Here is a 26,534-nt window from a genome sequence, read left to right as displayed (position 1 = left end):
ATGAGGGTCAGGCAGTGGAACATGTCCAAGATTCTATGAAACATTAAGCAAGTGAACAGAAAACATTTATTTTTCCACCTCGTATTCCACAACAAACTTGGATTTCTCAGGCTTATCTTCATATCCACATAATAACCGAAGACTAATTGTGTTTTCCTCTATATTTTTCTGCAGATCAAACCAGTTCAAATCTAGAGTCTTGCCATTTGTAACAAAAAGTTGTTTCCCCAACTCTGGCATCAGCTCAGCAGCCAGGAAGCCAGTGTGCAATGCTGGACTATGGGGAACAGTTGCAGCCCATGGACCTCTGGAAATGAAGATGAAATGAGGCTCAGTTGTGTGCAGCACATTGATAAGATTTTGGCCCCCATTTCAGCATGACCCAATAGGTTTAAATTGCTCCATTTCTCAGCCAGCCAAGAGCAAATGGGTGGTAGATGTGATATGGCTGTTCACTGGAAATCACTCCTGATTGATTTAGCTTCTCCTCCTCGGTAGTGTATGGGCTTAGTATATGGCACAGGCACATAAATTACATAGAAAACACCTTTCACAGTTGTATATAGTATATATATATGTTGTCACCCCATCAGAGGAGAAGCTTTTATGAAGTATTAGCTTTAAGTGTACACAGAATAGAAATGATCATTTTTAGTTACTTGGCAAAAATAAAATCACATTTAAAAATAATAATTTTGAGTTAGAATAAAGTAGAACCAAGTAGCCTTAATAATTTTTTTAGTGAAACAAGCAGAAAAAGATGCTGCTGGCTATGAAAGCAAGTGAATTTTTAGTAGTTTTTTGATTGTTTTTTGAAAACTAATAAGAGCTGTGAAATTCAAAAAAGTTTTCATTTCTCATTAACAAGATTTCAACAGTTTGGGTCTTGCTTTTGCCTTTTTGGAAGAAGATACAAAGATGCTTCCCTTTCATTTTATCATGTTTACAGAAAAAAACTTCTATTAACACTGCTACATTGTTATTTCTGGGGGATGAGTAACAAGATATTGGAGAATTATTCATAAGAAACATTTGGGTGATTTATATACTTTCTTGTGATTGGAACAAGGACCTCATTTCAGGCTGTAACACTCTCAGTTTGTACCACAGGCAGATGTAGTATTGAGAACAGTCACCTGAACCTAGATGAAAGACAACAGAGATTAAAATCAGGGAAGAATGGTTCAAGACAAGGGGTGCTTTTGTCTCGGGTTTGTGCAGCACGTGACAGCAGGGTCCTGACTCCAGACTGCGTTTCTCACGGGACACAGCGCTGACAATCATATGGATACACAACAGCAGAAACTGGTCAAGAACCAGGGTCTCCTCTCCAGGCTGGCTGGAATGCACGGGAAAGCCAGGCTTTTATTGGAAGAGGAAAGCTGCGAGAAGAAAAGGGAGGAAGGGATTTTGCAGGCCTCTGCTTAATATTCGTTAAGATTAGGGTTTAGATCAGGTAAATTTGGACAAACATGCGAAGTGAGATTTTTAGATTCTTTACCTGGGTATCCCAGTTTTTAAGACATCCATAGTCCACCTAGCTCTAAGTAATATGTCTCAAAATTATTTTCCATCCTTAACCTCAAAACTACCCCAGGTGGGAAGACTTCTCTTTCTCCTTACCCAAGCCAGCTCCCACTGAAGGCAATGGAGATATTTCCACCCCCCCTCCAAGGTCAGGATAGGTTTACAAGATTCGGATCTATTTTGATATTTTAATGTTCCTTCAGATCTGAAATCTGCTGTGCTTGTCCGGTTACAGTAAGGTAAATAGTGCATAACTGCTGACTGCAGAAATCCTGGAGAAAGTTACCATCACAATAAACATCTGATAATTAATAGTTACTAGCAAAATTCCACTGTTCATATCAGTTTGGTAAAAGAAGAAGGGAAATTTATATATTTTAACTATAATATATTGCTCGTTCAATGCAATATGAACTCCTGCAGCATAAAGACCATCCCTGTAAACCACTGCCAGAAATCCCTACCAGTCTTGCAGGATCCCAATGAACGCCTCCCCAATTTTCCCAACCAAAGCTATGCACTCAGCAAAGCACACCTGCCATAAATCTCAAAGCATTACCAGCTTTCAGCAAAAACTGGTAACATTACGGCTAGGGGATGATGTATGGGGATGTCACCGACTCCCTCTTCACATACACATATCCCTTTCCCCTATTGCAGGCATTTTTTATCAGCTTCAGTGACTCAGCCGTTAAACATCTCCCAGCCATCAAGCTGAATGACAGCAGGCCAGCGGCGGCTTTCTCCCTTGGTTGGCAGCGAGTGGTCAGCAGCCGATGTTTATGGGAGGGTGGAGGAGGGAGACGGGAGCTGGGCGTAATTAACGGGACAATTGAATGGGTTATGCCTCTCTGATTTCAATTAACCTCTGAACTTTGCAGTGACAAGATCTCATGGTTACCAACTAACTTCAGCAAAAACCCAGATGTTATAACTGGTTAATCCAAGATCTCAAGTACCGTATAGCTGGGATTTGATGATAGTCTCTTTTCAGATCACTTAATGCTTACCGAAAGAAAAAGGAATAACATTTCGGACTTCTTTAATACCATTATTGTGTTGGAATTCTGGTCTGATTATTGTATCGGAGCTGGGGTCTGATTCTGTTCCCATTTCAAATCAACTGCAGAATTCATTAATGGGAGGAAGATGAAGTCAAAGACTGAGAGAAATATATTAATGACATTAAGGACACAGGCATTCAAAGCTTGCAAAAAAGATTAGTGTACACAGACAGATAAATAAAAAAAAGAAAAAAAATCTTTGTTCAAGAAAGACTGAGATAAGCACGGGGCTGACATCAGAGAATAAACCAATCTAGCTATGTTAAGAATAGAGTTTTCCATGATTTACTCATTTATTTTAAAGAGAGCATTTTTTAGTTTTAAAGTCAGCACAGAGTTTCAGAGACTCAGTACAAGAGGCTCTTTTAAAATCCTATATGAACTACAAAGATTTCTAGCTTGCAATAAAGCTATACAACTGAAAATTAAAATTTATCAAAAGAATGCAAATTTTTTAAATGAAAACATCTTTTGATTTCTTCTACCTTTTTAATTCAGAAACTAGAGAGAGAAATCCTGGTTTTCTTGGTCTTTGTTTTCAATACAATTCTGTCACTTAAAATGTTGACCATCTCTGGTTAGTGGAAATAGATTTAATTCCACTATCATTTATAGTGCTGCAATGACTAAAGACGATAAACTGTTATCACTTTGTGTATTGGCTTAAATGAATTTGTTCCTAATCTTTAAGCAGCTGTAAATGAGAGCCAAATCTGAATTTATGATAGCAGACTGTGCATTTTCATGTAGCTGCACTTACGGCAACAGGTATGAGAGACACTGAAGGGTGCTGAAGAAAAACCAAAGGTTATGGCGCAAAAAGGATTGTAAAGATCAGAAAATGTGACCAGACTTGTAACATTTTAAACAGGTGCGCTATCCTATAAGCAATTTCAAGACAATTTGAAGACAAAATTAGTGTTGATGATATGGATAATAAACCTCTTTTTACAACTGCATTAATAAAAGTATCAGTTTAAAAAGAAAAAAAATATGAAGAAAGATTATAAATTCATTAAACAAAATCTACTGAAAGTGTACACTATTGTCAACCACTTCTAGGACTTTGATATGCAATTCTTCATAGTTTAAGTAGTACAATTAGTCAAATTAATCACAAGCCTGCAAATTCTTTATTCATAACAGTAAATAATTATATCTATTAAGTGATGACTTCTAAAGTAAATCTAACAATCTAGGCTGATATTATCAAGTGTTTTTCTCATACTCAATATTTAAAGCATCTACAGTAAATAAGAGCCAAAAGTCAAAGCTGCTTTAAAGCACGATATCCCACATTTCAGTATTTAAGAAATTTCAGTGGATGCATTTAAGAAATTCCTTTTAGACACCTGAAGATGCCCACGTTACAGCAGCCTGCAGGAATGCCCTTCAATTTCTTACACCTTACTAGCCCTGTCTAATAAAGCCTAATGTCCCAATGATAGAAGCATCTGGCTCTTCTCCCCTAATCAATAATATTCAGCAAAAGTCCCTTCTTTCAGCAGCAGCATAAATTATCAGATATATGCAAATAGACTTGCTAATGTTAATTGCCAGGGCTGATTGGTGATTAATTTTTTGATTATGATCAATCATTCCGCAGGAATCTTAATAAGACATTCAAGGCAATCTGCAAATTGATAATAATTAGGGTTCCCAACTGGTAACGCATCCACAGCCAACTATAAAACATCCCTGTGATTGAGCGTGTTCCTGTGAACAAAGCTCCCCCCTTTTGAAGACGAGAAAAGGGAACGATCAAAGCCTCCGGAGCCTGATGGGACCATGCTATCACATATAACAAGAGGTTCCTTTTTTGCCATTTTTATGGTAGGATGCATTATGGCATGCTCTAAACACAACTGGCCACCTTCTTTGTCCCTCATATGGTAGGAAATGAAATGGGAGTTTCATTTACATGACAATGCTTTGGAAATATTATCTCAATTCACATCCTTCCAGCCCGGGAAAAGAAGCAATTCACAGGAGCCCAGGATACCAAAGAAACCAACCTCCACCAACATGTCTCAGAGCAGTCCTGCCAGACCTGCAGGGAACATGGTCAACAGCCTCATACAGTAAGAATTTCAGGCCATGCAAATTTAAAAAGGACCAAACAGGAGGTTCACATGATGTCTTTTTTTTCTAGCGCAGACCAGGCAATAGCATTAAATTTCTAGCAGTAAGTTAGAAGAGAAATGCTTTCCCTGTGTAATACTTGTTGTATACTTCGGGGTGGAAGTTCAGACGTTGCTGCAAATATAGCAGCTCAAAATGTAACAGGATTTATAAAATTTTTTTAAAAAATGAATTCTCTTGAAAACATAAATATCGTCATGCAGCTTTTAAACACAAATGCTAACTGTTGCTGTGTACAACCCAGAAAGTGCCTGTGACTGGAAAAGGACATGAAGTTTTCCAAATAAGCCCTACAGACAGAACCGTGGTTCCCCAAACACTGCTGCCCACTTGGGTTGTGCAAAGGAGTTTGTCACGCTGCAAGCAACTTCTGGGCTGGGGCAGCTCTGCCTGCACACCCCAGCGTGGCATTTCATGCACGTACTCAAGTCCTGGGCCTTGCAGAGCAAACGTTCGACTTTGCTCTATGCTCAAAACGGACAGACAGATCTTGACACCTGCTAAGAAGAGCTAAACAGTCATTGCCTGCTGTCAAAAATGAGTGACATACAGAAAGTGAGGAATAGAGAGGAAAGTAAATTAAGAGCACATTGTATCTCAGTACCAGCCTGTCATGTTCGACTCATACCCAAGCTTTTGAAATTCCTGTCTTCATGGCCTAATTCTGATTTGCACAAAATATTCCTCTTTACATGTCAAGATTGGCGTAAAGGAGTTTGAATATAAATGAAAATAAATCCCTAAAGGTCTACAATTCTTTCAGTTCTTTCAGTGTTGCCAAATGTACCATTTTATGATGAGGTCCAAGGTATTTGCTCTTATTTGAAGAGCTTGCAGTTAGTACAGTGTCAGTAGCTCAGCTTTTGTTTTTATTAAAAGGACAGAGTAGGATTAGGCCCTACTTTTATGTTAAATTTTCTGAAGAGAATTTAGATTTCAGTTGAATGTTATTTTGCACAGAAAATATCTTCTTCCTGAACATGTCATCTTTTCAACAAAAAATGGAAACATGGTTTTTACAAAAAGTCCAGCTTTAAGTGCAAGCTTTTACACAAATAGGAAAATATTTTCTTTTTCTCTCAACAGTTTCAATAAGGAAAAAAAAATCCTAAAAGAGTGCATGCTTTCGTTCTTTCCTATATAGTAAATAAGAAATGCTTTAAAATGACACATGTATATATGAGGTTTTTAACTATAAAATGGCTTTTAACTAGGCATTTTCAAAAGCCTAGCTCCATTCTTTGCTTAATCTCATTATTTCTCAGCCAGTTTCAAGAATTTTAAACACTTATAGAGGGAATTTAGTGGCCACAGCAAGCACAGAGAGTCACATGGAGTAAACATGAGTATGTACCAAACACAATTACCTTAGACAAAACCAGCCCAATTCTTTTCTAGTTGTCACAGATCAAGACCAACTCCTCTATTGTCAGGGGAGCAATTCTATTGTTAAACTGATGTCTTTGATAAACAAATTAGGTCCATACCTTTAAAGTTAACATTCCATTATTATTTTTTTTAATTCTGCATATTTTCTTAAACCAAATAAATTAACAAATGTTTAAGTTATCTTTGCAGCTGAGATTCCTCACTGCTCCCTTTATAAATCTTGCTCAGGAAAACTGAAATGCTAACACGTTTCTTGGATTTGGTCTGTCATTCCTCTCTAGCTCCTCGCACTTTTACAATTCACAAGGTCACGAGTACAAAATGTGCTTGTTAACTCACACAAGTATAAAGCTGTCAGATGGGCTGAGGCCTCCTTGTGTACCAGTTTAGTGAAATATGATTATCCAAGCTGTAAAATGGATAAACCTATTAAATTAATAAATCTGCTGCCCTGTAGCCTACCACTGATGTCATTGCCTTACCTACAAGGCACCCCTTCTTAAATTAATACTTGATAAAGGAATAAATCTTTTAAGGACATACACTAAAGCTTTGCATTGAAGAGTTATCTTTTGTGTTACAAACAGTATTTTTTACTGCAATGGATGTAAGTGAGAGAAAATGAATTCCAGAAAAAAAAAAAAAGAAATCTTAGAAAAATGTTATTACCCAGCTAACACTATGGGCTGCTTCTTATCTGTACACAACTAATCACTTCCCTGTTTCTTTTTTTATTCTAATGTGTGAGTGGATTTTAGTGCTCATGAAAGTGAAGGATAATTAGTAGGGTAGTGGATAAAGTGGAAGGGCACTGCCTTATCAAAGACAGATTGGGTCAGCTACACATGGGCAAAAGAAATCATGATTCACTTCTTTCAGCTGCTTTGATTTATTACTCTAAAGGTCCGACAATGAAGTTTCACATCAGGGGAGAGAGAAGGAAAAAGAGTTTCAAAGGGTTCATCCTTCTTGACTTCTTAGAAAGCCTTTAGCATATTGTGTTTGTTAGAGTATGATATCACTGTTCCATATTATTATTAATAATCTATTACACAGACACCCTCACAGAAACAAAAATGTACTCTGGAAGGCACTGACCAAATATATGGCAAGACAAAATCCCTGCCCCTAAGATCTTACAGTCTAAAACATAAAAAAACAAAAAGTGGAAAGGAAACGAGCATAGACAGATGAGAGGAGTTGCTTTAAGATCACATGGCAAAAAAACAGCTAAAAAATGAAACAGAAGACAGATTCCCTAGATCCACACCAGTACCCCCCAATAAACTTATACTTCAATAATGTTAAAAATGAGACAAAAATAAAATCCCAGCTCATCCAAAGGCACCCAACAATGTGCTCAAAACTCAAAAGTGAATTTGTAAAAGGAAACAGGAAATGAAAACCAAAGAGGGTTGACATGATTACGGGGTGTTAATAAGAAAAGACATAAGCCAGGGGCCTTGATGTACAACTAGACAACAAGAGGTTACGTTCGGAGTCAGGGCTATGCTAATTTGCAAACTTGGGTCCATTTCATTAAGTGAGCTGAGAGACAGGCTGTCTCAGTCCAGCAGAGAGGGATCTCATTATCCATGTAGGGAGCAAGAGATAAGAATCTTTTAATAATTGCTGGGAATTTTTTTTATGATTATATGGAATGCCAATTTATGCCTCTCCACTCAATGTGGATAAAAACCAGCCTCCTTCACAGTTCAAACCAGCCCCCCTCCTGGCTGTGGCCATTAGGACAGGGAGGGAAAACAGAGACTAATATGCTTGCCCGGGAGACCAATGCTGCAAAACTCCATTAAATGCACTTCATAGTGGAAACGTGTTTGTTTACAGTGGATGAAAAACTTTGCCAACCCTTTTTACTCAATTATTAATAAGCACAGCTGTAGGATTTAGGGCCCAATCCAAACCCCAGTACGGTCAATAGGCAAGACTCCTACTAACAAGTAGCCTTTGGATCAAATCCTTTACTAATTTCTTGTTAAGGAATGGTTCTGAATTGACACCTTTGAAAAAAGTTAAAGAACATACGTTGCTTTAGCAAAAGCATTGTTCATACTTCCTTCCCCTTGTCCTTCACACCAAAACACATCCACTGCAGCCATGAGAAAGGAGCTTTCTAGAAGCCAGAGGTCTGTACAGTTATTCCCTTCCCTGCAATAAGTATCCCACCTACTCTGGGCTAAGCATATCTTAGATTTTGTGATAGGGACAAGCTTAGTCTATAACAGACTAATTTTGAAAGACTTGCATCATTCACATGACTGTACCAAACACAACTCTGACTACCTCTAAAAGCATTGGCATAAAAAAGCAGGGGTAAATGTGGATGAGGTCTCATGCTCATGTTTTACTGCATAATATTTGCTAAAGGCTGAGTTAGACACAATAACTTACAAAAATCACACTAATAGCATTAACTTTTAAGAGTAAAGTTTTCCCTCTGCCCAAACTTATGTTGCAAGGAAAGGAGGAAGCAAAACTGTTTCCACAGCCAAATCTGCACATTTGCTTGAAGTCACTGGGTTGGACTGTACATTAGTGTTGGAAAACACTGTCCAGGGAACTCTGAAGCTGTGTTTATCTCTAAAGCTGACTGCAGGATTTGTTTTTATGCATTGGGTCAACCTAAGGACTATGTACAACTTATCTATCTCTTCAGCAGGAACAAAATTATATGGCTTTCTTCAGCTGACCTTGCCTCTTTTCCCAGTTTCTAGTTGTTCATGAATGACCTTTAATTTTCCAGATGCCCATTTGCTATTTGAAATGATTTAGCAAATATTTTTTGTGAAAGGCACTCCCAGTCTTCAATTTGCAGGCAAGATTGGAGAAAGGAGGATTGCCAAAATGGAAGCTGGCTTTTCTGGATAAAAAGCTCATGTTCTGGCTCCTTAATTAGATGGGAACAACTTGAGAATCAGCTATATGGCCACAGATGCTCCCCCAGGATTACAAAAGTGCCTTCTGTGAGCATTTTCTGATATTTATATTTAAGGAAAAAACTCTGTCTACACGGATATTCCTGCCTGTAAATCCATTCATTGGTGTAATCCTGGGAAGCAAAGTCTGTGTGCCCTTTGGCAGCAGAGCTGTGAGTGGTGCAGTGATGTTTGCCGCGGTGCAGACACAGCCCGAAACTGTGACTCAGGGTACAGCCCACTGGATCAGGAACAGGAACAACTGGAGGGAAGGAAAAGCAGAATAAGTATGCTCACAAGGACAAGGCTAGTGGAGGAAAACCCAAAAGACTGGGAAGGAAGACAAGCAGAAGGCAGGAGGGGCTTGAAAGTGCACACATTTCCCCCTGTGCGACTGCACCGGGACAGCTCTCAACAAATGCTGAGCTAACTGAAGGTGTCCGGTCTCGGGTCAGGGATCGGTGCTGCTGCAGTACAGCCCCTCCTCTTCCTCACAGCTGGAAGAAAAGAGCACGAGGTTTATACATAACACCTTCTCACATCCCTACTGAAGCAGGGGCCAGAAACACACTGTTTCTAAGCAGCTGCTGCTCAGTCCTCCTCTAAATTAACAGTGCGCACATTGAGGGGTGAGAGAGACTCATAGGAATGAATGTCACTTCTTGGGCTGCTGCAGAACAGGTTTCTTTTCAGGAGCAGTTGATTCTATGAAAATGAGAGAGGCAAAACGAAGTGGATGGCAGAAGGAAGGCTCAGATGAGCCAGGTCCCAGGAGGAACCTTGAGATGCGCTAGCTGGGAGCATGGCACAGGCTGCTGCTATTCAGGAGCCAGGAGGGAGCGTAGCTGGATTTGCCATGTGCTTGTTCTTAACCTTGCAAGGACAGTGCTTCAAATTGTCCTCCTCATAAAGCTCTGATAGAAGTTACAGTCTCAATTCTCCATTCTTCCCTCCCCCTTCACCACCACCACCACTATCCCACCCCTTAGAGACATGACAAAATACAAGCAAAGGCTGCAGTAGATCAAGTCAAGCCAATATTAAATGCCTCTAATGGAGCTTAGATTAGACCAGCCTTCTTAAATGTCTGGATGTTGCCTGCAAGCACCCAGGGACTCTGCAACTGAAAGTCTTGATTGCTGGGGAGGGAAGGGTCAAATACCAGACTTGTGCTTACAAAATGTCTTGAGTTCTTGATGTCTGAAGACTTATCCTATAAAATGATGTTTGCAGTCCTCTCTTGTTAATGTTTTTTAACTAAATGTAAAAGTGTCTGTATTAATAATGTCATGTGAGTTTCCCTTACTGTACACTTCAAATCGGAGTTGAAGTACCGAAATAACATAGCTTCAGGCTTTGAGCACATTTCAGTCAATGCTCATCAAGTCAATAGGCAAATTCTATCACTTTCATAGCTTTGAGCTCCTCACATCTATGCAATTGCTGTATTGCATTACATTTTATCCCAGACAGCTGTGGGATGATATACATCAGCCTCTACTTTTAAAAGTTTCCCTGTCTCCCAGTCCTCCTAACTAAGGATATTCCAAGCTTTACTTTCTAATCAAAGACATCATCATATTAAAACATATGGTGATCTTTTCAACTGGATAAATGATGTCCACTAGGGGCTTGTATGAGACCACTAAATTTACTTTTGTATTTGAATTAAGTCACGAAATTTTAGCCTAGGTTAAAACTAAAATTCAAAATCTGACACTCCCAAGGCTTCATGCTGGTTGCACTGCTCTCTTCTCTCTCCTGTCCACAGGTTCCTGTTGTCAAGTTGGGAAACATATATCCAAGCTACCTCAGTCTGAATTTATTTGCAGTGTACTAAGATAAAAGTCCAGCTGTAATATAATTAGAATTTGGCAAGGTAATAGGCTCCAGATTTCTTTAAACCTATTTTCTATTAAAAGGAGATCTTTCTCTCTGCTTATTTCTCATAATTACAATATGAATTTAAGGTACTGTAAAATTAATAGAACACTGACTCTAGAGACTGAAGTCTCCTACACAGGCAGACAGACAGCCTGTCCCTGCCAGTGCCCTCCAGCTGTGACCGTAACCCTACACATGATAACAACTGGTTTACCTCTAGGCAAACTCATTTATTGACCCTTTAAGATGGATGTTAAAAGACCAATCGAAGCTAATAATGTGTAATGCTTTTTGTGAGCTGGATCCTTGACCATACAGAACAGATTTTAAATTACCCACCTCATTACGTGCCACAAAAAAGCTGTGGAAAATTCACCCTCTGCTACTGATTATATATACACACACACATACACACACAGAGGGAGATTTGCAAGCTGGAAAGTGCAGATATGGTAAAGCCACCTTTAGCCCATAATGGGTCTGGTTTGATTTCATGTTTTAGAAGGTTTTGGTAAACATGAGTAGTAAAACCAATCTTCATTTTCCCCTTTACTTGCAAAGTACCAAGGGACAAGGCACATCAGTCCTGGCCTTTTGGCCTGATGCTGGTGTCCAAGCAGGGCAGAGCAGACCATGGTCTGGAGACCTCGCAGCCCACTGCCCCATGGCCTTGAGAGGTTGCAAAGGATTTTAGAGCTATTCCATTTGCAAGTTCTCACTCCAGCTGTTAATTTGGCAAAGACAGTGCTGAAAGGCTGGGCCAGGAAAGCCACAGCCACAGCTCGGTGTCTATCAGGGAGGATTTCTGCCCTCTGGCTTGCCTGTATTATGCATCCAGATCCACTTAGGAAAAAATCTTCTGTTTTCTCTACCCTTGTTTCACAAATAGGTGTGGTCGTAGCTGGAAGACAGTGGCTGTGTGCTATAAATACAAGAGAAAAAGGAGATGGAAAAGGAGGCTCCTGTTATGTCCAGCCACATAACTGTGATATGCACAAGTAAAGCAGAGATTTAAGTACACACACTATTTGCTCAAGTGTGGGATAAGATATAATTATAGCCAATTAAATAATTTTTCCTAAGATGCTTTTTAGAAATCAAGTTGTTATCTATTCATCAGACTGTCAGTAAACACATCTCTCTCATGCAACATGTTTAACTTCTGCTCAGGTTACATTACTCATGCACAACCCTTGTGGTAATTAATGACACCTCTATCAGTTCATAGCTTTTCAAAACCCCTGCAAACGAACAAAAATATTAATAATTGAGGGAATTATCCTTTACTTATTTAAGACTAAGTCATAAGGGTTCATTTGTTTCTTTTTTACTTACTGCTTCTATATTCACATACATCTTCTAGAGCTGGGTATGGAGTTACTATACTACTACGCCAGTCCTGGTAATGCTCATTCATGCCGGCACCTTCAGGCAAGGGGACAGATCACATCCAGGAACTGAGAGTTCAACTCTACAAAGCACAAATTTTGCTTTGCTAGGTGGGCATTCAAACCTGATTATTTACACTTCACAGATGCATATATATATATATACATGCTCATTTTGGTTCATAAACATACTTACTTTTGCCAATACATACATACTCACGTGTCCTGTAAGTGCATAAAAGCAAGCCTGGGACCTGTGGCTCAGCTGATTACAATTCTGTGGGTTATGTTAGTTCTGGCTCAGTATTCAGAAGGTATGTCTACATTTTTTCCTTGCATCAGGCAGTTCTTTCAAAGGCAGCTAGTGTTGCAGTCATAGATGAATAATGATGTATTGCCTGGGTCCAGAAATGTCAAGTGGACTAGTGGTAAGTGCATTTTGTGATGTTCATGGCAATGCCATCACTAAAATCCAGTGTGCAAAGCTTGAAGGCTGTCTTAGCCCCTCTACAACCTGGGCTTTTCCTCAACATCTACCAGCTAGACCCATTTTAATGTTTCACAAGGAGCTTCTGTCTTTATCCTAAATAAGTCATGAAGCTTAAACAATGTTATTTAACCTCCAGTGCCCTCTCCCCGTATTTCTGCCAGTGCCAAACACCCGTAAACTCATTCCAAAAAGCCACACATTACCCAACCAATGCTGCCTAAGGAAAGCATTCAGGAGTGTTTATGGGGCAGCTGAAGTGTAATGATTTAGTAGATGTTTATAAATGTTTATACTGTACAGATTAACATTCCCCAGGGGGCCTGTAATGAAGAGAGTGCTCCAACTGGAATCAAACCAGCCAGCCTGGGCTGAATGAGCGCGAATGAATCCTGCTGGCCTACCCTCACGAGCTGTTTACTCAGTTTGAACGGATTTCCTCTATCTATGTTCCTTCGGCATTTTGTTTTGGGAGAGGTAGAAGAGGCGTCTGGTCTCAGAAGGCGCACAATTTGGAAACAAGCTAGAAAATCCAGCTGCCCATCACTTGGATCGTAGCAATTACTCACAAATTGCACTAGACAAAAGAACAAAGAGCCCAACCCTTCTGCTGTGGAAGTCGAGGCTGAAACTCCCATTGACTTCAAAGGAAGTTGGGTCTCAGAACACAGTTTTCAAACATCACGCCCAGGTGTAAACACTGAAAATCATGTTGAAGCAACTAAGTCCTGCTATTGGACTAGGATCAGGGTCTCAGTATTTACAACTCGGAAGTTTCATGTTAGGTCACTATATTTGACAAACATGACTTCAGCTATACTCTGACGCTGCACTGGAGGTTCACAGCAATGGCTGGTGAGCATCTTTTTCTAGAAGAAACACTGGACAACCATGGTGGACAGCTTCACTGAATATCTGTCTAGCTGAAGGTGATGGACATCTTTCATTCAGAGTAAATGAAGGAACAATTTCGATTTGTTCAGTGATGGCTCAATGAGTAAAAAAATTTGCTACTGTTACTAGGATGCATGCAATGGTTTTCAAATTGCCATGGGTTTAACAACATGAATACCAAGCCCCCAAAAGTAAGGCTGGGAACTGGTGTATGAAGCTGTGCCTGCCTTGATGCTTCAGAAGCAACGAGCAAGCAGGTTTTAAAAGATGCTAAAAGCAATTATGACCCTAGGAAGTATGAGAGAGAGATCACTTCTTTTGGGCATGGTGCCAGGTGAAAAAAATCAGCCTGTGAAATCACAAGTAAGGAATCAAACCCCTCTGGATTTTTGCTGTGGTCAGAAGAGTAAGACTTTTTATAAATGACACATGCATATATTCAGAAAATGAATCATCTCAAAGGGGCCAGGAAAGGGTGGGAAGAAAATAAAAAGGATCATGGCATGGCCACAGCCAGCACAGGCCAATAAAGGTGGCCAGAAACACCAAGCAGAGTGAACTATATCTTCAAGAGGGGGATACTGCTGCCAATGGATATCTGCAGACTGAAGGCCCCCAGTCTTCTTCAAGCTGTGCTTTTTTGCTGATGTGATAAAATTTCTCACTTCTCCCAAAATTACTCTACCTCTGGCTCTGATAGCTACATGTCTGCATAGGACAGACAGTAGCATCACACACTACAGGTGTTCTCAAAATAAAATACAAAATGTTCCTTGCAAACCCTTAAACCACAGCAATGAAGGCGGTCCCATTGAAAACATCTGCTGTGATTCTGAAGTGTCTCTAACGGATCAGGCAGATGAAGAGGGTTCAATACATAAAAGCATTTCTTTCAATAGGTTTCTATGATAATTTTAAAGGCTCAAAAATAAATTTGCTTTGAATCTTGGACAGAGACACTGGACAAAGGTAATTTTGTCTGCAGGGTTTATTTGCCCATCTCATGAAGCTGACTGAGCTAGTTACAGTGTTTGGCAAACAATCCTGGTACAGGTTCTACACTGTAACCCCACTTGGGTCTTTAGACCAGTGGAAAAGACAGATATTTGAAATCTTCTAGAGCACTGTAACCATCAGGTAATTAGCTGTAGCAGACTTACAAAGTAGGAAAGGCTCATGAGAGCTCTGAAATGAAAGCACAAAATGCCTCCTGGAACTAATTTTAGAGTGGCTTGAAGTATTTAATCCTGCAAATTATTGCCAGTGAGGAAACATCAAGGTACTGCTAGATCTTAATAGTGGCAAACCAGCAGGAATGGTTCACCTTAAGCTGCCTCCTGCTGATGGCTAAGCAATCAGACACACTTTACACCACTCACAAGGTGCAGGGGCAGATATGTTTTGTTCCCAGTGACTTGCAAAGTGGCCTGGAATTGTTCCTCTCTTCTTTGTGTCTGCAAAGGATCTTTTACCAGCAAAGCCAATGCAGCCCTACTTTGCAAACAGCAGAGAATAAGGAAGAGGAGAATAAACACTGGGGGTGCTGACAGCACCCCACCATTGCATGATGCTAGACCCCAGTTCCATGTATGTTCTCCACCCTTCAGAGCGCAGGGAAGGGTGGTAGAGGGGCACAAGCAGGCAGAGTGCTTTACTTCTTCATAACTAGGGTCTGTCTCATTTGGAAAGCTGCCTTTGATTTCTTGCTCTGCTAATGAGTCCTCATTAATGAATTTGAGGAGATTGGATTTATCCTTTCATCCCTCTAGGAGTCAGTTTCTCCATGTGTGAAATGGGGAAGGTGAATGTTAGCCTTGTGAGGGCTGTTTTTAGGAATAGGAAATGGCAGATATGGGACTTGAAACCAGCTTCCTAGGTTCTTAAGCCCGGTCTGCTCACATACAGATCTTCAGACCTGCAACCCCCTTCTTTGTTTTCATCAGACATCATGTGAGGGAACTAGGAAACTCCACGTTTCTTCCTACTAGGAACCCACTCAAAAGTTGTTGCTGTGGTAGCTAAAAAACTTTATTTATTTTCCAGACTGAATTTATTCATAGCCAATTAATAGACATTTGTTCTTGTGCCAAAAAATTCTTTTATCTTTAATAAGTAGTCTGTCTAGGTCTGTGAAAGCTATATACTTGGTTGCTACAGAACCTAGGAGTTTACTCTTCCACAAGCTGTAGGAAGAAGTGTTAACAGAAAGTACTGTAAAACCCCATGCAAATTTTGCTGGAGCCCATCCAGGTGTGTGCATGAATCTATGTACCAATTTCAAAACTATTTCCACTACCAGTTTTCCCAGCTGGAAAGCTTTTCCCATCTCTTAAAAACAAAGAAGAGGCAACAAGCTACAGTTTAACATTTTCTTGAAAACTGTTTCCCAAATAGAGTAAGCTGCGATGTCTCTTCCTCTCCAAAACCCACCAGGCACCAAGAAGCAACTCATCTACAGAGATAAGAATTAAGATCCTGCATAGTTGTTGGAAGAGCAAGCATTCTGGAACTCAGATTTTGTTTCTTTTTAGGCATAGGTATCTTTTTGCACGTGCACCATTTATATATGCAACACCAAGTGATCAAAATGTCAGAACTAAAGTTAACCATAAAACCTTATTCATCTGCATTATGATTCACCCTTTAAATACAGGATTATGTCTTGTTTTCCACCAGATTCTACCTCAGGATGGACAGCGCTCACTTAATAAGCAGATATTCAATATTTTGCTACAGTGTCTTTATTCAGCATGTGGCTTGAGGCCTTTTTTACCACATACTATCCAAAATCTGCTTGGAAGGCACAGTTGCTAATTTTCTCCTGAGTTTTTCTAGGACTCTTATCAGTATGGCATATGAGTGCTTCACAATGTTAATTCCTTTTAACAACACCCCGTAAGATGAGAGGATATTATTATTCCTGTTTAACAGATGGGAAACTGAAACACAAAGAGATTCAGGTCAAAACATTCTGCTAACGTTGGGTACCCAAACTGAGATGTCTGGGAATTGATTTCTCAGAATGTTTAACATTGTACAGCATCATATGTCAGGAGAAATACCACTGACAATGTATTCTGCAAGTGGAAACACAGAAACCAAAATAAAATTAATAGCCAGTTGGGAAGAATTCAGTTTAAATCGACTTCTCTAAGACTGGGTGAGAGTTTTGCAGTATTCAGATACCTTAGCTGTGAGATCCCCCATTTTCTTTTCAATCCTCTGCCTCTTATTATACTTCTCCCAGCTTCTATACCAAATACAGGCAAAGTCCATCAGACACCAGCTGCCTCCTCTACCCAGCCGTGACTCATCTCCTGAGCTGCTCCACCTTCTGAACTGAATGAGACCAGGGTCCTCTGCTAAATATAGTACATGGTCATGTAATTAAAGACTATACCAAACACATGTACAAAAGGAAGCCAAATAAACACTATGCAGGAAACCTTAATTTCATGATTTCCCGACAGCCTTTTCTAAATAATAAGCTTTTCAAGGAGAACACTTTCTCCATTATATATATATGTATATATAAAATTATAAATTTTTATCTATAACTCGTATATATATTTATGTATACATGCATAAGTGCAATATATAGAAATGTTATAAGTGTAGTAATATAAATTTATATATATTTATATTCTTGTTCCTGAGTCATAATCTGCTGAAATTTTCCAAAAACTGGAAAAGGTACCTGGCATGGATTCCTAAGCCCAAATGATTAAAGTTTTCAAGTTGAAATTAGAGGTGATCAAAATCTGCCTCTAGGTTTCAGTTCAGCATTTTGCCTGTGTCTTTCCATTTCAGGGAATCAGGATATATGTGCTTGGGTGAATCGGGACCACTTCTATTTTGTAACATTCACTGCTGAAGGAATACATGGAGGCAGCATGCCAAATTTCAAGTATGCAGGAAATTCAGTTATTTCATTTCATTCTGAATCGGGAGAACACCTATGCCTCTGTTGCCTCAAACTTTCGAATTCCCCTTGAAATTTTATTTGTGTTGGGTTTAAATTGTTTTAAATAAATCAACCAGAGCTGATACCAGCATGGGAAATTTCAATGTGAATGTTCAGTTTGACAGAGCTACAAGGAAATAAAGAAGCCTCGAAAGTTTCAAGCAATCCTAGTTATAGGTACATCACCAGCTATTTCTAAAATACCACTGTAGTCGCATATAAATTTTGTAATAAGAAACTTATTAAATGTGCTATGTATTATTTTCTATACAGTGATACCAAGGAAGGCAGCCTCATTTTCCAGCTACTTTTACTGCTTCTCCCACTCAGACATAGCAGAGCGAGGAGTGGAGCCCTGTTCCTCCCTCATCCACAGCCCTGCCTCATTTCATACGTTTGTGAAAAAAGACCCAAATCCAAACTTTTTTAATCTAAAGGAACCACCACTGACCTGTGAAACAAGGGGCGGCAGTTCTGAGTTTCCCATACCAATGCAGCTACTTAGAGGCAGAGCTGTGCCAAGCCAGCACGCCTGCAGCTCCCTGCACGGGTAACGGCACTTGTGGGCAGGTACAGGGTACTTTTCAGAGGTGAAACCAGGGTTTGGGCTAACCAGGTGTTAAATGCCATGGAACGATGGACACTTTGGCTGTTTCACTGATTAATATTTTGTTCTTTTGTGTTTTCTTATCAAGGGGATGAGTAGAGTGCAAAACATAACTCGACTCAGATGCCTTTGAAGGATACCCTAGGGTTTGCTGTGAGCCTGGGCTTCTCCTAGTTCACAAAGGATCAGTGAGAAGAACTGCATGAGAACTGTTCGATCAAAAAAAAAAAAACCTATGTCAGGATCTTCTATTTTGAAGGGAGGTGAGAAATCGGAATTAAATACTCAGTTGAGAACAGCTCTTTCCGTAATGCTCAGGCAGTGGAAACCGCTCAGCCCCGCAACTGCCAGCAGCCAGCGAGGAATTCCCCTGTCATGAGGGCCATGACTCACGCATGCCCCTGCTGCTTCTCTCCCTCAGATGTAGGGGCCATACTTGTGGTCTGGGATGTGTCAGGAGAAAGGACCTGGCAGAGCTCGCCGCTGTTACACAACCTCTCCGATCCTGCCCAGAGGCACGGTCCACTGGGGCAGGGAGCTGCTGCAGGTGACGCGAGCTAGAAGAGCCTTTTGCAGCTGATATTTCTTCTCTCCCCTCATTTTCCTTATTCCTTTGCATCTCTAGAATAATCAGAGTAACTCGGTCAGCTTTGGAGCAATCACGAGACTGTTATAAAAAGTCAGTGGGATTTCTAACATCGGTTTCAGCAGTGTAAAATGAGGCTCCACACACAGCAGCGCTGAAACAGGTATTGAGGTCCCTCTTCAGTTTTGCTCAATAAATTAACAACAGAGCTGCTGTCACAGCAGTGTGAGCAGCCTGCAACATTTGTATTTGTGCTTTGGGTATTTATTACTGTGTTTTTCACAAGCCTTTTTAATGCCTCCAGGAATAATTTATGGGGACAGAATGGCATGAAAAGAACAGATCCCACTTATTTAAATCTCTCGGTGATGAAAATCGTGTGAGAAGAGCAGGTTTCATGTTGTTTCCTCTCCATAAATGGCTTTCTGAGGCAGCAAAAGCCATGCAAAAGCAAACATAAACACTGTACAAACACCAAGATATTCAGGTTTGTTTGGGCTTACCCAAATGCTGCATGGAGATTTTCAGGTTTATTCAGGTTTGGGCTCTGTTTTGCTAACTCATTCCATAAAACCATTGCAGGTTTTAGTTATTATTAACATAACTAACTAGATACATGTACTAAAGTTTCTTTTAACTAATTTTACTATTAAGAGGATTACTTTATAAAAACAGTTCTTAGTATTAATCTTGTTACTTTTCAGATTGATGAGTAATGTGTGTGACTGTGGTGGTGGTGTATTTTTTTTTTTTTTTTTTTTTTTTTTTTGGCAGCTCTTACTGCTCCTGCTCCAGAGCATGAAGCAGACTGATCTGGACACCCAGGATGGTCCAAGTTTCCAGCAACTGACATGCTGGTTATTTATTTTATAAAATAAGCAAATTAGAGAAGCATGACTCACAAACTTTTTGATCCTGTGAACACTCATCTGTGCAGTCACATCAAGAATCGTAACCTTTTGGTGCTAAGAGTAATACCAGTGACCAGGGATGTTTCACCAAATTTCCTTCCTAGGGTGGGCAGTGTAGTTTTGGAGGTATCGGTCATGCACAAAAGCTTTACATTGTTTGAAGTGCGAGATGACATTTCTGAAATAAGTAGCATTTGCCTATAAAAGGCAAATTAAAGAGGTTTCTTTGCCCTGTCTTTTCTTATTAATTGATACTCTGACTCCCTAATTTCCAGATAAAGTCATAGACCATAAGATATAATGTTTGTCTGCTTCAGTTCTACTATATTTCGTGCTTTGCCTCATGAGACCCAATTTATTACAGTGATGGATGTAATATAAGAGTATATTTTAAACAACCACGACTGTACCTGCTTGGCTGCTCATTTTTCACAAAGTCATTCCAGGAAGCATTTAAAAGTCAGAAGACTGCCCCAGAATTTGTCTGAATATTCCAGGCTTCATGATTCTGCAAGACAGGATAGGAAGTTAACTTGAGAAGTTTCCTCTGCTGCTAATCATACCGAAATGCCATAAAGGTAGCAAGATCCTTTAACAAACTATTTTCACAGTGTCATGGCGAGAAGTCTCAATCTAGACCTTTGTTCAGGAAAAAAAACCGCACACATGCTCAGCTTTCTTTACTGTTACCTCTATGTAATCAGAGGAAATAATCCACAGCATATAAAGCTGCAAACATGTTCAAGCCTCTGCAAAATCACAGCTACCACAGACATGAGCTTTGGAAAGTTGCAGGATTATTCATAATTTCGCCAGCCTGATTCAGCAGAAGCAACGTGGAACCATTTCGAGTCACATTTAATGCTGTTCATGGGTACTGGGAAAAGTTGTGTCCCCTGAACAAAATGTAGCTTTCTCTCAGCTTCTCTTTCCCAGGTTTAAAGAGAATTAAAGCTTTCTGAAGCTTGCTGGGAAAAGCAGGGGCAGGGGGATAGAGAAGGACAATTTATCTCTAAATTACATTGCTCTTCAGAGTAAACCACAGAGAGCTGTAATGGGACAAGTCATTTTTTTACATGGTATAATTAATTAGAACCCATAAAACCCAATTAAACAGCACTTTTGAGACTATCAAGTGGTGCATGTTTGAAACTGCAAATATGACAGTGTAAGTACATTTTTATAGCTGGGCACACTCCTCAGGATTATTTTCAGTGCTCTGCTAAAATGGGAAATGGCACCAGTTTGGCCCCTGCTAATAAATCGTTGGGAAACAGGCTATATTAATAATCTTTATGGGGGTAGGATGGAAGCCAGATGGGGCAGGGACGGGAGCGTGAAGGTGGCATAATGTATTGGCCTGGAAAACATAATCCAGGCCAAAGCAGAAATTTAATCTTGGTGTGCATTGGAGAGGGCTGGGAATACATAAAAGGAGGGGTGGTGGGCTGAAAGGGAGCTCACCCTGAGAAATCAGGGAGAGTTTTTCCAAGGTAAGGAAGGTAACATCCTACAAGGTAAGCACTGGTCCATCTGCATGAGAAAGGAAGCAAAGAAAAGAGCAATGCTCAAGTAGATTTAGCAGCCTCTAGCAAGGCAGGGGCCTTGTCTCTTTGCCCTGTAAATGAGAAATGGTGCTCAGGAGCTCCCGTCACCCCACCTTTCACAGCTGTAACATCCAGTCTTGCCTTACTGCCCTGGGAGGGAGGCACTGCGTGTGCATGCATGCGATGGGCTCGATACGTGTGTACGAGCTTGATATACAATCTAGTGTGAGTAAAAGCTCACTTTGCCCTTGTTTATTTACACGAGGCCCCATTTATGTTTAACTTGGCAGCCAAGAGGTCTGCGCCTTGTGCCAAGCACTAATTCCTTGACTGCCCTGACAGGCCCTGGCGTGCACACCTGAAAGTCATTAGCGCTCGGACCCATTTTGTTCTCACATTTCGAGGCAGTGACCCGCAGCCATGTACAGCTTCAGCAGACACTTTATCATCTCCGCTGTCATCAGCTTCGAGCTCAGCAGCCCGGGCACTGCCAGACCACAATAAGCAAGGAACTAATGAGGGCTCAGGAGAAGCCTCTATCTTAGCAAGTGGCTCCCCTCTTCCGCATGGAGGGCAACTGATACTTGGCGGAGGTCGTCTTTCTTCTTGAATTATAAGTTTGTTTGGGTTTGGAATACTTCATCCTTTCAGAAAATAGCAATGCAGTGTGATAAGTAAACAACCCATGACAGCTGATCTTCAGTGACAGAACCAGACAGATTAAATTCTGACAGCCCCGTTCAACTGTACAATGCTCCTCGTGCAAGCTGTTCCCAAAAAGGGTAGCTTTATCTTATCAGTCACTCGGAAAATTCCTCCAGAGTCACCTATCAACACAGGAAGAATATTCAATCTAGAAATGCAGAAAACTATACTTTCAGATGAGATTTGGAAGGAGAAATGTAGTGAACAGCTGGTCTGGACAGAAAGCGTTGCAGTGAAGACTCGCTCCATCTACGGGAAGAATATAGGGAGGACTTAAGAGTACAAAAGAGATAAGAGCTTTCTGCAGAAATGCTATTGCACTATATATTATGCTCTCTGAATGTTTGCAGAGTGCTGTCACATTCTTTACGTGGGGAACCTATTAATCTCTTAGTTTTTAAGAATCCATTTACTAAATTACAGAATCTTATAAATATTTGTATTTCGTAAGTCTTATGCCATTTCCCCTGCACTGAGACCCTTAAACTTTCTCCCCTACATATGTTAAGATCTCAGTCTCCTCAAAAGCTTCAAATACTGCCCTTTTAGTTTGCTAGAGACATTTCTTTTCCTTCTATTCTCTCTGTGTGTAATTTTCTCTATTTAAAATCAGTAGGGACTGAGAGTCTGACAACCTAACAGTCAGTCCTAGACCACAAACAGGAACTAAGTTCTCATGACCTTGAAAAGGAAGGAATGGGGGACTTAAACCACTGGAGAGCTCCAGATTTCCATGAGGAGGAACAGCATTACATTTTTTTTCTATGGCAGTTTCAAGGCTATGCACTTCGCAGTCACCACTTAACTAAAATTTATTTAAAAAACAAAACAAAAAGTCCAAACAAACAAAAACTCATTTTGGATTCTTCTTGGAGGCTTTTCTGAGCCCTGCACTGTTGAACATGTGGTAATTTAACACAAGACCCTACAGCCAGAATACAACCATGGACCTAATAAAATGCTTATAACATGCTTTCAGACATTACAAAACCAGTATTTTCTCTGAAATATATTAGGTAGATGCTGATATTGACATTTTTTCCTAGAGTCTATATAGTTGACACGTGGCTTTTCTACAAGCCTTGTACTTCAGGTCCCTCAATTCTTTGCTCTTTAAACTGTTGGGCTTCTGAACATTCTTCATTTTTGCAGCATCCCATTTGAAAGATGAGGCACCAGTACACAAGATCTTAATGGTTAAAAGTGAAAATGGACCTGAACATGTAAAAGCTGAGGTGATTTAATGTAAAATGTGTGAAGTGCTTGCTCTGAGAGCCGACAACACAGGTTTTTCTCCCAAGAGATTTTCTTTTTTTAATCCAAAAAAGAAAATGGTGCTCTGCATTGTACAAGGCATACTGAGATGAAGAACCTTCCTCCCCAATTTAAGCAATGTACATGGTAAGAATAATCTGTCTGGGCATTGCAGAACTGGGCATTTAGTAGAGATTCACACAGACACATACAGGGTCATTGCGTGGTGAACGAAGGACAGAAAAATTATTTTAACCTTAAATCCAGGTTTAGATGTTTCAAGAAAACAGCGCATTTTAAGGAGATTGGAAAGCTAGAACTGCAGCAGACTTGTGGTTTAGTTAGTTAGGGGGTAGAGGCACGAAGAATATCAGCAGCCACCAACAGGATGGCAAATGCCATTTGTATAGACATGTATCATTCCTGTACTGCAGCCAAGTGAAACTACAAACACTATTAAAGGTATAAAGAAGCTTTAATTTACATTCCTGCTAAGGCATCTTTATGTTGCCAGAATATTGCAAGTGGGCTTAGTATAAATGAGAATCTGGCCTTAATATTCTCAGACAGAAAAGTGAAATACACAGACATATTGACTTGGATTCGTATTCTCTCTTCTGTTAACCCAAGGTATCTGCATGGACCAAAACTGGGAGGAAGAATATGAATCTTCATTAACCTACATTGCATAGCAACTTCAGAGAGCACAAATGATCAAAAGAGTCATTTCATGTGACAGCGAAAACGGCCCTATACAGCATCATATCCCCCAACACCATGGCAACATACAGCTAGAAGAACTGCCTGGGTCATCTCACCCCTGCCATCACAACAATCATCATGCTAAACTCAGAACTTCAACTCCAACATCCAGGTAAACACAAGCCATCCAGGAATCTCCAATACCTTATAACAAACTTCAGACTTTTAGCACAAAAGACAAAAGCCTTGGATACCACCAGTGCCTTGGGAGAAAGCTGTGTCCTTCACTAGAAAGAGGCACAACAATAAAGCAAATTGCAGTGATTCCTGCCGATGTTACCTGGGGCAATACACACCAGCCAGGAGCTTGAGGAGCTTCTCACTACCACCAGAAGCACCTATGCACCCTGCCCATTAGCCCATTTCTAGCTGTGGCCAATTCCAGATGCTTCAGAAGAAGATGGAAGAACAAACAAACCCAGCAGCCAAGTCATGCATGAAAGGGGGGCGGGTGGGAACCCCCTAAGAAACCCCCCTCATGCCCGTGAGGAAGCCCTTGAGCAAAGGGATGAGATGTGGCTTTCAGAGCAGGCTGTGAAGAGAGCTTTCCATCAAAAAGAAAAAATCATCATATAAAAGACACATGAGAGAAAAGGTAACTCCAAAGACACATAAGAAAAATGTGTAAAATTCTGAGGCCTCTGAAATCAATAACAAAACTCTCAAACTTTATTTGGGCCAAGATTTTGAGTTCAACATGTTTAACTAGTTTCCTACATTTATTTCTAAATGAGAGATCTGTAGCTCTTGAAATGTCTTCTTGGGATGTGTTAATTTTGATAGGAAAATGAAAGGTGCTAATTTGTCCCTGTCGCCGTATAATATTAAACAGTTAAATGTGGTCTGAGTTTGGAAACTGTACATGGCAGACAACCTTAAAAAAATTCATTCAAAACGTATTGAAAGAATAATCTTTTCCAAATCTGTCAACAAGATCCTAGCCACTGTTCCTGGCAAGAAAACTAGCTTAATTTGGTAAAACAATCACTTTTGGTCCCACAAACATTGTAAAACAAGTGGGGTCATGGAAAGAAAAATGGGAACATTAAAAAGACCCTTGATAGATCCCCAGCAGCATGCTGCTATGTTACCATGGGGTATTTCCAAGGAACCACACAGGTTTTAAAAGTACAAATAAATGCGGAAGGCGGGAGGGAGATCAGACTGCAAGCAAGGGCTGAGGCACTGCAAATTCAATTCACAGCGTGGTTTTGCTGTGAATGCATTTCCAGGTCTCACACCATTACATAGGATGTAACATCATAATGATGTCAACTCTTGGACCAAGGAATGAGCTGATTTAAGTTTTACGAGGGGAAGGATGAATACTTTCAAAGGAATGGTGAGTCGAATAATACAGAACTGGTAGGATCACAGTTCGGAGAACTCATGGTTAGGCTTTGAACTATTTTTAGCAAGGTACTGCAAGTTCAGGGATAGTTAGTATAGAAAGGGCCTGCACAGCTCAAGTGAAGCAGAGCCACTCAACGCGTTGACAATTTTCTATCAATTTTGCAGAGAGAGAATCAAACTCTCTCTTCCCTTTCACTGAAGGTGACTGCTGTAGCAAGGCTGCTGCTTGCAAATAGCTCTGTGTGTGTGTGTGAGTGTGTGTGAAGGAACATCAGAGCCTGTGCAAGAAACCTCCCCTCCCTATGCTCCACCCTGGGATGAAGGACAAACACCCACCTTATATTTGAAGCAGCACAAGCCCCTCTCTGCTTTCTTCAGGATGAAACAAGCCACAGCGTAGCAGGGAGGGTGCTGCAGCAGGAGCCAGGCTTCCTCCATCCCTGCCCTGTCTACAGCACGAAGCAGTCCTTCCTTGTCGCGCGCCATCTCGCTCTTGAGGGTGCTGTGGCTTTGTTCTGCCCACCAGAGGAGGTACTTCATTGACTCAATTTTAGTCCTAGCACTTTCAATCTGTAGGGAAACACAAAATCCCCCTGAAATTCAGATATAAAAGAAAACACAGGTAGGTTTTCTATCAAAGCTGTGTCTGTTCCTGCAGTAAGAGCATATTAATAAAGACGTTCTCCCCAAATCCCTTTGGAAAGTCACTGCAGATGCTAGTTTCTGCCTGCTTATGTTATGTTTTTACTTCTTTAAATGCATACTTAAGAATATCCAGTTATTGCAGATCACCACGAATACACAAGGAATGGGTTGCTTCATAAGCTTTACTACAATAATGGATAATGTTGGAAATATATACTGTATATTTCCTGTATTGTGGGACTGCTACAAGCACAGAAAATCCACATTGAAGGGGATTTCTATGCAAGCTATGCAGCAGATGAAGATTGTATTGCAAGCTTGAATTACTGATTCAAGCTGCTGCTTCTCGTCTCCCCACCCACTTCCCTAATAGCTTTTAAACTTAAATAGCCATATAAGTTAAAATGTTCTTTTATAGGGTAAAATAAACAGATTTTATGGTTCAGAAACTGCAAGTTTAGAGATCAACACTTTACCACTAATTCATGC

At 40.3% G+C, this 26,534-nt stretch overlaps 1 long non-coding RNA gene across 1 annotated transcript in view; it reads right to left on the bottom strand.

Moving 5' to 3' along the window:
* The window catches only part of LOC142028703 (uncharacterized), a 44,190-nt gene extending 18,242 nt beyond the window's left edge, over window positions 1-25,948 (bottom strand). Inside the window, exon 1 of the long non-coding RNA XR_012649663.1 lies at window positions 25,737-25,948. This is a non-coding gene — a long non-coding RNA (uncharacterized LOC142028703). The remainder of the gene's footprint in view (window positions 1-25,736) is intronic.
* Window positions 25,949-26,534: the final 586 nt, after the last annotated feature.

This window comes from Buteo buteo, chromosome 2 (genome assembly GCF_964188355.1).
Source record: "Buteo buteo chromosome 2, bButBut1.hap1.1, whole genome shotgun sequence".
In the NCBI taxonomy this organism is placed as follows: Eukaryota; Metazoa; Chordata; class Aves; order Accipitriformes; family Accipitridae; genus Buteo; species Buteo buteo.
The sequence above is the reverse complement of the archived record's forward strand: the minus strand, read 5'-3'. Positions and strand labels throughout refer to the sequence as shown.